Genomic DNA, 12,995 nt, shown 5'->3' with positions numbered 1-12,995 from the left:
TCTGTCCTTCTGCCTCTCCAATCCCATTAGTCCCGGGACTGGCTTCCTCCTCAATCCTTCTCCTCCTTTCTTCCCCTATCAATCTTTGATCTGCCTTTTGAGTTTCTCTTTATCTCACACCATCTGTCTTTTTCTGCCTTCTTTTTTTTCCTTTCTCTACTGACCAGCCCAACAGAGACAGATAAATCTCTCCAGCCAAGGAGACCACGTCCTCCATATATATTTGTGTGACAGTCAGATGCTGCAGCGACAAAGATCAAATCACCAGCTAGCTCAACAGAGAGATTCAATAAAAGCAGAGAGTTACATTGATAGGAACAAGGCAAATGGATAGTTTTGATTTTAGTAGATTATTGACTGCTCAATAGGGACAAAAAAAGGCTTCCCAGCAGCATGGCTTAGAGAGCGACTCTTCCTCATGCAATGCAGCCAAACAAGAAGAGTGAAATATGAGACAGGGAGCACTCGGTGGCATGTCTGACAGTCCCATCATCTGCATGAGGAATGGTCCTCCCTGCTGGATGAACTGCTTGTAATACACACCAAAAAAAGATGAGATTTGCTCTCAGCTAAGCCTGAAGTGAGCTGTGCTGTGCAGAGAATCGGGGTGCACTCCCACATAACCCCTGTTACATTCAGGCATCAGAGAAAGACTCTGTATCTCTCAGGAGAGTCCTGTCAGCGTGGAGACGACTGGTCTGAGCCAGTACTGAACTGTTCTCTTCAATCCGACTCTAAGTACAGCTTGTGTGTGATGCTTACACTGCCTTGTGAATCACCGTGGTCCCCGAATGGCCGATACTCTGCGGTGAGCAAATCCTCACTGCTCTTTTGCCTGTTCAACGTTGAGAACTGAAAAACTACAGGATGTGCACATGATTCCCAGAGGAATCTGGGTCAGGGCAAGAAATCATCTTTGGTTATGGCTCTTTACTGTCCAAATCACCCAGTGCAGCTACCTCCGCATACTCCATGATCACATTTTGCACACAGATTATTCACTTACAGCCCTTCTGTGAGAGAGGAAGAAATTCAGATGCAAAGCTCAGATGGCAAGAGTTCACCTGCACACACATCCCCACCGAAGGCTCACGCACAGGGTGAAAACCGGGGAGGAAAGATCTGTCCGAGGGGACAACATGAGGCTACGGAGCAATGTCAAACCCCACAGTTCGCACCAGACTTGAAGCATCTAGAGCCACTAAGATCTCTCTTAATGTGATGTTTCCCCCAAAACATTCATGGGAAATTTCTTCACCCCTTCCACTTCGGCCAGTGTCAACTGCACTAACCTGCTGGGCAGCAGTATGGTCACCAAACAAACAGACACCTTGAGCTTTTCCAGCCACGCAAACCAGGTCAGCAGCTCAGCTCCAGCCAAGTCCCTGGATGTCCCCTGAGCCTCTGTGGGACCTGCTGCAAACAGCTACAAAATCACAGGAGAGGCTTCAAATCTGTATCGTGTCTCAGGCCAAGTTCCGCGCCTGCAAAGCGCAGCCTGGCAGAAGGATCCGTGTTGACCTCCAAAAGCAGCGGCTCACCCAGCCCTGAACAGGAGCAACTGCAACACAGGAGCAAGGATCAAATCACTTCACCCCAAGCTAAAATCAAGCAGAATTTAGCAAATATTAAATAAACAAAAATAACAGGAGGTTGGGAAAGAATCTCTCTGAGAGCCTGAAACATCACGACAGGGTCAGGAGTGGTGCGGAGCCACCGAGTGCATTGAACGGGATTAAATGAAGCACCAGCAGGCTGTAAAGCTGAGAAGGGGATGTGAGTATGTGGTGTGAAGGATATTTGAGCTCTCGTTGCTTGATTTTAGCCAATTAGCACTCATCCAAGGAAAGGGGGAAACCGTTAAGTGCTAAATAACAAGAGTGCGAGCTCAAGTGTGAACAGGTACAAGCAGGAACAGAGCGAGCCACTTTCAGCAGCATCTATGTCAATATTCAGAAAGGGAAAAACACCATGAAATTATTTCTTCTGCATTACGGGAAAGGAAGGAAATCTTACAGTACAAACACACTAATGGGCTACACAGGGATCTGAGGGAGGATTGTCGAGGTATTAGAGCAGGCTGCATTAGGGAAAAAAAAAAGAGCAAGAAAAGAAACAGGATTTTCAGGGAGATTTCCTCCAAATCGATTAAGTGAGAAACGTAAAGGGGCAGCACTCCACAGGGATGGAGCCGGTAATTGGTCCATGCAAGTCCCGACAGAGAAAAGCACTCAAAACGCACGCTAGAAAGCAAGCACGTGGCTGATGTGTTTCCTTTGGTCAGAGGCCAGAGAGACCATGGAGAGGAAAGTTTCTCCTATGCTAATCCTCTACACAAATCTATGAAGCTTCCTTTATCTTCCTGCACATCCCTTCTTAAAAATCACTGCTACTGCAATGCCTATAAAACACCAGCAGCTGCTGCAGCAGCACCAAAGCTTCTCACAGAAATCTGATACCAGGCAGCACTGTTGCTGCGTGCGGGTCCATGTGTTCTTTGTGTTGACTTGCCTGTCATCTCAAGCTAAGCTCTTTGGGATGGAAATTGTCTTTATGTTCCAAATGTGGTATGGGAGGAGGGCTGATGTCCCCAAGGTGAGGCGAGGAAAGGCAGCACACGAGCTCAGCGCAGACAAAGGAGGGACACTGCCGCAAACTGAGCGCAGAATGGAAAACTGTGGCCTGGATAAAAGTAGGTCCAGAGGGAAACAGAGCACACAAGGCCTCCGAAAGTATCAGATAGAGATTGTCACTCAAATTCTGCGTGTTTCTCTTGCACTGAGATATTTCTGATTTCTTCACCCAAGAAAAGCAAAGAAAACACTTGTCCCCATTTTTATATTTCCCTCTTTGTAAAAAAGACATGAAAACTCAAACCAGCACAGGAAAATATCAGCTTAAATGGCTAAATCTAGTTTTTAAAATGCATTATTTTAAAAAAGACATGAGCTAGGGGGAAGTTCATAAAAGGCAACTCCTAACTATTTCCCACTAAACTCAGTGGACAAAGTTTAGAATAAGATGGGACAGAGATGAAGCAGCTGTACTCTGGCAAGCAGCTTCATTTGTCTCCATGGCCCATGGCTAACACTGGCTCATTTTACAGCTTAAGATCTGGACGAGATGATAATCATGGGACTAAGGAAAAAAAAAATCTTTCTCACTTATTTATTTTCAATATAAAAATGCTCTAAAAAGTGCAAACCAGACTGGGAGTCAGATCCCAGTGCCCTGTTCCATGCAGATGTGCAGGATCAGCATCTCTCAGGTGAATAAAGCAGCAGCTCTGCAGGGATCCTGACCCTGCCTGCGGGATCGTGAGGTCTGTGCAGAGGTCCTGCAGGGATCAGGGCTGGATTTTGGCACCTCTGGCTCTGAAATTCCTCTGGACTGACTATGGAAGAAAGCACCGGTTTTACATGGTTTATTTCTGGTTGTGTTTTCTGCCAAGTATTCACAAAACAGGTGACAGAAGGTTTGTAAATGATTAATAGGTGTTCTAACGAATGACCAATCAATGCTTACAGATTACTATAAAGCCCAAACAGTCAATAGGTTGCTTATAATGTTCTGTAATACATTCTCCCGACATGCTTATAATCACCTGCTAAATTATGCTACTCATGTCTATAATGCCTATTAATCATTTATTAATCTTTTATAAGCCACTTGCAAATGAAAGCAGAATATAAACCGTGAGATCCTTTTTCTTTGCCACCCGTGAGCATCGCACTTTCTGGGGGTTTAGGGAAGTATCAGTGAAGAAAAAACATGATTTGAGCTGAAAACGAAGTCTTTGCAGCACTGCTGGGCCACGGGTAATTCGCCACCTTCTGCAGGATTTGAGAGGAGAGCGGGAATGGCAAGGCCGGCTGATGGTTTTGTGGTTCAGATGATGTCAAAGTGGTGTTCAGAAAAGATGAAATAGTCACGCACACAAAAGCTTCACGAAGAAAATCCTCACAGAGAGAGAAGAAGGAATTAACTTCAAGGCTTAAAGTAAGGAAAGGAAAAAAAAATCGTATCTGTAAGGACAGAGGATTGAAGCAAATAGACCACGGGTAGGCGAAAATAACCAAAAATCGTTCCTAGTAATCACAGTAAAATCAAAAGATGCTCTGACACAAAGCATATATGACAAAGAGAATTGGTAACACAACAGTCACATATTTTTCCACTCAGATAGGACCAATTTTTATAAAAATATATATGTATTTGCAAGATCATACCAGGTTAGTCAGAGCCATAAGACGCTGCCTCTGCTTTGTCACCAGATCCCCGGAGCTGACAGCCAGAGGCTGCCATTAAATTCTCTTTCCAATTACTTACATCTGCAATTACTTGCAACAACCCATTTTTAACCACTTCCAGTGCAAAGCTCTTCAAGATGCGTTGCAACAGGATTCACCTCAACCATTTTCAACACCTACCCAGGACCACACTGTGCAAATCCCTCTGGTGTCCCCTGTGGAGGGAGCCCAAAGGCCACAGAGCTAGCGGCTGCAGTTCCAACAGGCAATTGATCCCGATCACCTCAGCGATGAGGCTTTAAGCAGTGTCTGGGCTGTAAATTTGCCTGTTCTGGCCTCTTTTTGCCTTTCTGCCTGTAAACAGCTGTTGCTTCTTGGCTGTTTCTTGTTACATCTTCATAAGGCACCTTTTGCCACCTGAGCCCAGGGACTGCTCAGTTGAAGAAGCCTCAGGAAAGGCAGCAACACAGAAAAATCAAATGAAAAGGCATTGAACCTGGTTTTACATTTTTTGTGGCTCCCTGTGTGTGGATTTTCCAGGGTCTACTAATGTGGTTTAGCTGCCTTTTCTTCAACATGACACTTATTTAGATCTTTCTCTTCTGCCCATTTTCACCAAACATAGGAATTCCGCATCTCTCAGCTCTTCAGCTCTCCATCAAATTTGTTTGAAAACCATCAGGTTTGAAAAATCTGCAGACATGGGGTGTGCCAAGAAGACACAGATGCACATAAAGCTGATCTGAAACCCCCCTTTCCTTTGGGCAAAACCTGTCCCAGCCCTGGGGAACTGTCTCACTTTTAGGCCAACGCTCTCAAAACTGTGCAAGAAGCCACCAAATCCTCTTATTTCTTGCTGGGCAGCAGCAGCAAAGGTTCACTAAGTAGATGTCATCATGTGTTGCTCCTTCCTGATCCAGAAGATCCTCATGGTTTGAAATGCCCTAATTAACTTGCATTAATTACATTCCCTCATTTCATGCCCTATCTTTGGCTTTGGGCGCTGTGCAAGGCAAGTGCTTTGGGCGCTGTGCAAGGCAAGTGCTTGCAGCAGCAAGTTCTATGAGGAGGAAAAGGAATCTGAGCGAGTCTAAATGAGAAAAAAAATAAAAATAATAAAATACAATCCCCTTGATCAGTATGCCTGTCATTTTAGCAGCATTAAATACATTAAAATGGGATCTGCACACCAACTTAATTAAATGAGCCAATTGAAAGTTGCTGCCAAGTATTAGTTTAAGGTAGAAAATACACTTATTTTGGAGCTTATGCAGATTGAATTTCCAGAGGCTTGTGGGAAATGCTAAGTAGTTTTTTTGGAAGACTCACAGTTTGGAAATTTATAGCGGCGATCTGAATTTTGTTTCATTACGAGTGTCAAGCACAATCACAGTTAGAAGTCTCTTGGCTGCTTCCCAGGTTACAATATCCCTTTTAAATTGATCTTTTCTTCAAAAGTACTGCTGAAATGGATCCGGCTGACAGTGCCCAGGGCAGATGACGCGTATTTGCCCACCAAAGAGGCATTTCAGGCTCTGAAAACAGAGCAATTATGGTATTAAATGTGAGATGGTATTTCGTGTCCAGTATCACTGTTTGATCTTCGCTCGTAGGTGACGTGCGGCCAGCTGCAATGTGATTAGTGAAATGGAGCGCCTGGAACGCGGAGCAAAGCTCATCGTTTATTCTGAGCCTTTCTTATCCACGTAACACCGCAATCAAGAATTAGTTGAATAGCAGAACAATTGATTTGAAACTGTTTCCGTAGATCAAACTGCCAGTTTCAGCTCGCTGTCCATCTTACCCGGAGATGTGTCACCTCATTGTCAGTTGTCTGGAGGAGCAGTGGGAACCAAAGCTGCCTCAGCTGGGCTAAAAAGTGGGGAAAATAGTGATTTTACAGGCAGAGTCGTGCAGTCGAGCTTTCACACAACCTGTTGGAATAAATGCTTTTTTAGCTGGACTAAGATTCTTCCTCTGACAAAATTAAACCACTTTGCCTCTGTGTTTTCTTACCCAAACACTTCTTTGACCCAGAATGAAAGTGGTTATTATTTTTCAGTGACATATTTTAAGATCTGCATGTGGTATTTTTTAAATGGGAAATTTAGCAAGCCTTTATAAATACAAACGTTGTTCCAAACTGATGAGTGGAAATGTTTCACTTCACAAATATCAGATGCTTTGATTTTGTTTCTGATGTTTCATTTCCAACCCGCTCTGAAAAGAATAATTTGGAGTATTCAGCATGGATTCAAACATTTTACTAAAGTCATCATCTGATGTCATTTTTCTCAACTTTCAGTATTTTGATAAAATTTCAAAACTGGGAGGCTGGTAGGTGGAAATCATAGAAAACGTCTGTATGGTGCTTTTTATCCTCATGTTCTTCATTATGCAGCAGCTTGCACTTTTCACTGTAAGAAGGTTTTGAATGAAAACTTCACTCTTGGCTGCTTTGTCTGAGATGAACAAGCACAGTGATCTCCATTTTAGACACCCAAAGATCCCCCAAAATGAGGAACGGCTCAGCTCCTCGGAGCAGCGGTCCACGGAGAGCACAAAGTTGCGGGGTGATTTCCAATGCGGATTTTGGCAGATCTGTGCTGTCTGCAGCCTCCTGACAGTGTGGAGACCAGGGAGACATCTCACGGACAGCCTTCCCCAGAGGTCACAAGCATCTCAGCAGGCAGAGAAAATCAGAGCTGATGATTATTTGTGAGGAATAACTCACACACTTCAATCCTGCCCGCCCCACTCTTCTAGCATCATTTTCCAGCTTCTGTTCAGCTTTGCCTGATTCAAATCAGACACCCAGAGGTTAGAGAGTTCTGCTGCTCCTAATTAATCACCTCCCGAGCTGATTCATCTCTGCTGCCACAGAGATCATTTAACGAGTGTGGCTCCCTTAGTGGATTCACAGCACAGTGATGGTTGAGCACTCGTCCCAACGCCAGGCAGCCAAGCTGGGCAGTGTTCAGAGGAAGGCTGGTCTGAGGATGTCTCAGTCCACCCAGCTGCTCAGACCACCCCAGGAAGCCTCAAGACATGGAGATCCTCCCCACCAAGGTCAGAACAAGTACCACAAGGGCTGACCCAGCTCCAGCCATGTCCAAGGAGTTCCATGGGGCCCAGAAGCCTGACAAGCTTGGTCTTGTATTTCCAGGACAGTCAACAGAAAATGATGGACAAACGGAAGAATTAAAGACTGAGGAAGGTTATGCACAAGAAACTGAGGGCAAGGCACAGTAAAAACCCATATCTGTGTCCTTTCTCCCTGTTGCTTACCTCTTTCAAGTCTCTGCTAATCCTTTCTTCCCTTCTTTGCTCCTTTTTTCCCTGACTAAGCCCCACTAGACACATACCCTCCCAGTGCTAAGTGGTAGGTTATTGCCTGCTGACCCCTCCAAGGAAAAGCCAACTTCAAGCCAGATACAAAACCAGAAGTAGCTCCTTCGATCCCACATCTGCTGTGTGGGTTTAGTCCTCCAACCAGCTCAGCATATTTGTTTTAACTACTTACTGCTGATAAATGGTTTCTCTGCTTGCCACGGGTGAGTGAGCACCAACTGCTCACTCCGGGCCCAAAGAAAACGTGCAGAGAAACAGTAAGATTGTGTACTGACCTTTCTGACAATATGCATGCTAGTAAATACCTGCCAGCCTCTCGAATATTAAACAAGCCACAGCCAGCCCTGCATTTCCTATTACCCCAAAGTCCTTCACACTGCATCTTGAGCCCAGTCTTGTATCTGCAATGAGCTGCCATTACTTCTCTTCCACGTTGGGCTTCAGCAGGTTCTCCAGCCCTGATACAGTGACTTTCTGAACCAGCTCCTGTCACAGCTGCCACTATTTCCACCACAGTGGTGAACAGTGTAGAACAACCACTGGCTGGAGACCCCATCACATTGTCCATTGTCACTCCACACTGTGCAGCTGTCCAAGACCTGCCAGAATGCCCAGGACTCTGCTCTCTTTCCTGGAAAACCCTTCAACAGCTGACCAAAATCTTCATTGTATTTTCCCATCATTACCTCAGAGAATTAGGTTAATATGGACCAATATGGACACCAGAGCACCACAGGGAGGGGAACTTTGCAGAATACATTTTCTCAACCCTCGCTCTCTGAGAGCTTTGGACAATCCTCCCGTGTGTGAGTTGCTATAACAGGATGTGTCCTCACTATAGAGTCACTTTCCAGCCCAGGACACCTGCGAGTCTCTTCCAGACCTGCATATTAACGCTTTGTGTCATGCTATTCCCATGCCAAGCTACATACCAGGTGTCATTTCTGCCCGTGCCTGCTCCCTCTGCAGTGAGCTTATTGTAACCAAGAAATGCCTTGACATCCACAAATGAAACAAGACCACTCAGAATAGATGTGGAACTGAATTTTGTTGCAGCTTTTAAAAACTCTAGTTCACCTTATTTTTTCCCAGTTGCGCACTCTGATTTCTACTCTATGTGCAATCAAGGTAGGCTGGAAAAAAGAAAACAAGACCGAAGCTGAGGATTAGCCTTTGGGAGATGGCTCCTTCACCTGCCCACTTCGTAGCTTCCCAGACACCTCTAATTTGTCGCAGATGATGTTTCATTGATGAGTGTCAGCACCTCCTCCTTGCCAGCCCTGACGGACGCCGTGCCATCTCATCGGTATGCCGGGCAGCCTCGAGCCCACGAGCCATCTCACACACACCTCGCTCTCACGGCTGGTCCTGACCCCCACGAGGGACTGAATAACAATCACACAGAGGCAGAAGGTTCTCCCGAGAGCAACCTGATTTCTACAAAGGGTGGATATGAACTCAGACAGATCTGCCGCTGCCTCCCACAGCCAGGAATGCAGGGGCAGACGCAAGGTTGGTTCTGCTGACCGCTGATACAACCTGAAGAAACGACCTCGAGTCTGGGACACACAACATGCTCCTGGGGAAAACAAAAGCAAACAGCAAGTCCCAGCGCTGCTCTCAGCCAGAGATCTCCACTCGCCAATTAGATTTCCTCCACCAATTTGTATGGGAAAAAACTGAGAGGAGAGGAAATGCCAGATGCTGCTGGGCACGCAGAACAGATTCGATACGTGTGTTTAAAGCACTAATAACTCCCTTCCTGCTGAAAGAGGGAAAAGACTTACTCTTAATCCCTCCTTGCATCAGTAATCAGAACGAGGAGCAGATGGTGCCAGAAATACAGTGATATGCCCATTAAAATAACCTCAATAGCTGAAATGTTAGCACTGGACCCCATGCAGCAAATACCTTTCCGAGAGCCCTGCTCCAGCTCCAAACAGCAGCTCCTGCAATGGGGCTGAGGAAATCAGAACTCGATAGGAATGACCCAGCTACATTGCAACAGCAGGGCCAGAGCTCTCGCCCATAAACTGGTTGCGGGCAGATGTGCTCAGCAGGATTTGCTCTCCAGGCACATCCACACAGGATGCAGGTCCCATTCTCCCCCTCACCGACACCAGCCTGGGCCCAGATGGACTCCGTGTCTTCCAGTTGAGCGATGAGCTTCTCCAGCATTGCTGCTGAGCTTTCCAGAGTCCTTTTGTCCCTCAAGAGGAATAAGCAGATGGACAAGAGGCTTTCCAATGACACATTTCTGTTCTACAATGCCCAGCGTAAGGTCTGTACGTAAGTAACCTCCTTTCAATCAGATTCAAGTCATACCATTAATTTCTCAGTGGATTTGCAAGTTTTTGTCCTACTGCATCTGTCCAGAAATTATATGGGCCACGTGAGCAGTTTCCTACAAGTTTTCTATGGCATTCATAAACAAAAATAGAAGTGTCAGCAGTCACCATATTGCTGACCCTGAAGCCTTGCATAGCCAACCTATCTGTTCCTGGCCACAAAGTGATGATGTTTAAATCACGCCACCCATCTTGGCTGCGAAGGACATAGAACCAGCAACCACTTGGGGTGAAAACACCTTTACTATTCAAGGTCTTCATTTACAGTGGGAGTGTTGCCATCTCCTAAACCAGTATTTGAAAAGCAGTATTCTATAGTCCAGGTAACAGCCTGCATTCTTCTTTCTCTTTCTCTGACCTCGTAAATCTTCCCAGCAAAATTTCCATCCAAATAGATGTGCTCCCACAAACATTTATGCCAAGTCACACCTATGCCAAGTGGTGTTTCTCAACAGAAAAGCGCTGCATCCAAAATACTGCATCAACTCGGGCTCCGTGCCACTAGAAGGGTGAAAATTTCTTTACCATTAATTAACTCTTTATATGACATGACATTTATTTCATTATCTCACTGAATGTCACTGTCCAATTAGCTTACCCCCAAGGGATGGGACCTAATTAACCAAGACAAGTAAACTGAACTATAGCAACCTTCCTCTCCTGTAAATAAGTTGCTAGTACGTAATTACTCAGCAATAACTCCCTCATTAAAGCTTGAATAAAGATTCCTTCTCCCTTCCCTGGCTTTGTTTCTGAAGACATTTCTAACTCATCTATTTCCATTTTGCTTGTCCCAATGTCTCAGAAATCTGTAGGGTCAGAGCATGTTGCTTTCCAGCATCACCTGTGTGGAAGTGGTCACATATAACAAAAAATATCTCTCCTTCCATGGCAAACAGACACTAATTTGCTCCTGGAATGGAACTCCAGGCCACCCTGGCACAACCACCTGCACAACTACAAAGGACAGAGGGAAAATTAATAAATCCCCCAAGCTGATGCAATGCGCAGCCCTTCACTCACAAACAGGTTATTTTCTTGGATGTTTTTTCCACAGGTAGCATGCTAGGGGCTGTATTTTACACAGTACCTGATTTGAAACACAGAGATGAAGGGTCGTGAAATGAAAGGGGAGCATTAATCTCGCACGTTGCCTCAGCATCACAATAAATTTCATCCCTTGATTGCTTTTGCTCTTGGCTGGAGGTCAGCATTTTCAGGGAGGAATTCTCCCAAAAAAAGGCATTTAATGGGCAAGGGAGCACTAAGGTATCACTGCCCAAACCTGCGCCCTGCATGCCCTACAAGGGTTTTCCCAGAGACACTTGGGAGCCATCCCACAGGTTTTGGAGCAAGACTTCTACAAACTGAAGCTGCAGATCCTAAATTTCTCAGTTATGTTTGCCTTTCAAGTGGCTTTGCCATGAGCCATTGAAATGGGTTGCTTTAAAAACCCCCTCTGTTTATGTATAGGTCTTAAGGAAATTAAAGACAAAAGATCATTCTTAGGAGGTGCCAAGCGGCAACAAGCTGCTCAGAGCAGGATCCCCACAAGACAGAAAGAAAACACCATTTAGATGGTGCTGCTATGTGGCAATGAGTAATGACCAAATAGTGCTCCTGGGCAGGGGTGCAAAGCGAGGAGGTACCAGTTCCTCTCCCACTTGCATTTATTTCTTATTATTTTGTTCTATATTTTCTCCTGGTGGGAAGCACAGTCATCTGTGATGATATAAAGCACGTGCTGCTGGTATTGCCCAGGGTGGCAGGGTCAGCGTGATCAGATCTCTACATATGTTATTTCCTTGTTCCTCAGCTTAATGGGGCGTTCCACTTTATTATTGCATTTTTTTTTAATATAATTTTATAAGACATGTTTCATTAAATCTGAATTATGGCAATACAGGGAAAGAAATTAGCCTATTAAAATTACAATGAAAACATCTTATAAAAAAGGCTGTCAACTGTCATTTCTGCTTTGCTGGGTGAGGAAATAAGGAGAAGAGAGAAACATGTGGTCTCTGAGCGGGGACAGCACCTGCAAAAGCAGGACCAGCCTGCCAGGTGTTCTGGAGCAAGAGGCTGTATCAGGGGAGCTAAAAGGCTCCTGGGGACTGACTGAATTTTTCCCATCAAAAGGCCTGTTTCAGGTCTTTCAGAAGAGCTAAGAGGAAAGAGGAGAGTTGTCCCACATTCATGTTTGCTCTCGACCAGCTGGGCAGCAGAAACAAGCAGCTATTTTCTGCTTGGATTTCCCTTCTGCAAAGCTCCAGCGTGGCTTGAAGCAACAGTGATGTGCGCTGGAACTACAGCACCCTGGGGTTTTCTGGAAGGGAGAACAAGCACAGGCCCTGGCAGACCGGGAGCTGGAAGCAAGGACTATCCCCAAAGCCTCATTTAGGAAGGTTTTGCACTTTTCTTAGAAACAGATTGCTCTTCTTGTCAGAGACAGCTTGTACCACCAGGCCCCAGCTCAGGTGCTCCCATTGTCCCTTCCGTGGAAATGACATTGTCAGAGGAGGAAAGAGATTTTGTTCAAAAGAAAAGTGGAAAGAAAAAGAAAACCCCTTAAGCTCGCACATTTATAGTTATGTGGAGTAGAAAGCTCAGATTTATTCTCCAGCCTGACTGCTGTGTGATTCCTGCTGCTGTCCTGAGCTCCCTGCACCCTCTGAGCAAAACAGAGCTGCACTTCTCTGTGCTCTTCGGCAATGGAGCAAGTGTATTAGTTGGAGGGGAGAAATAAAGTCTGCCTGCAAGGGAATAAAGGTCAGTTCTGTTGAAATGAAATAGATTTTGAAACTGCATGTCAATTAGACACATACAAAAGAAACTAATAAAGTTAATCCACTAAACTGGAAAGCTGTGATAAAGCAGAAGATGGGGAGGGGCTGGTAAACAGAAAGAGAAATGAGGACTAAAAGAAGGTACAGAAGAAGAAATAATGACTAAAAGAGGAGATGGAGATAAATGTGATATTCATTCCTGAAAAGGTAAAAGCAAATGAAATGAGATCAAGATGAAAGGCAGAACCCAAATAATCCAA

Source organism: Patagioenas fasciata, chromosome 19 (genome assembly GCF_037038585.1).
Source record: "Patagioenas fasciata isolate bPatFas1 chromosome 19, bPatFas1.hap1, whole genome shotgun sequence".
Lineage (NCBI taxonomy): Eukaryota > Metazoa > Chordata > Aves > Columbiformes > Columbidae > Patagioenas > Patagioenas fasciata.
The sequence above is the reverse complement of the archived record's forward strand: the minus strand, read 5'-3'. Positions refer to the sequence as shown.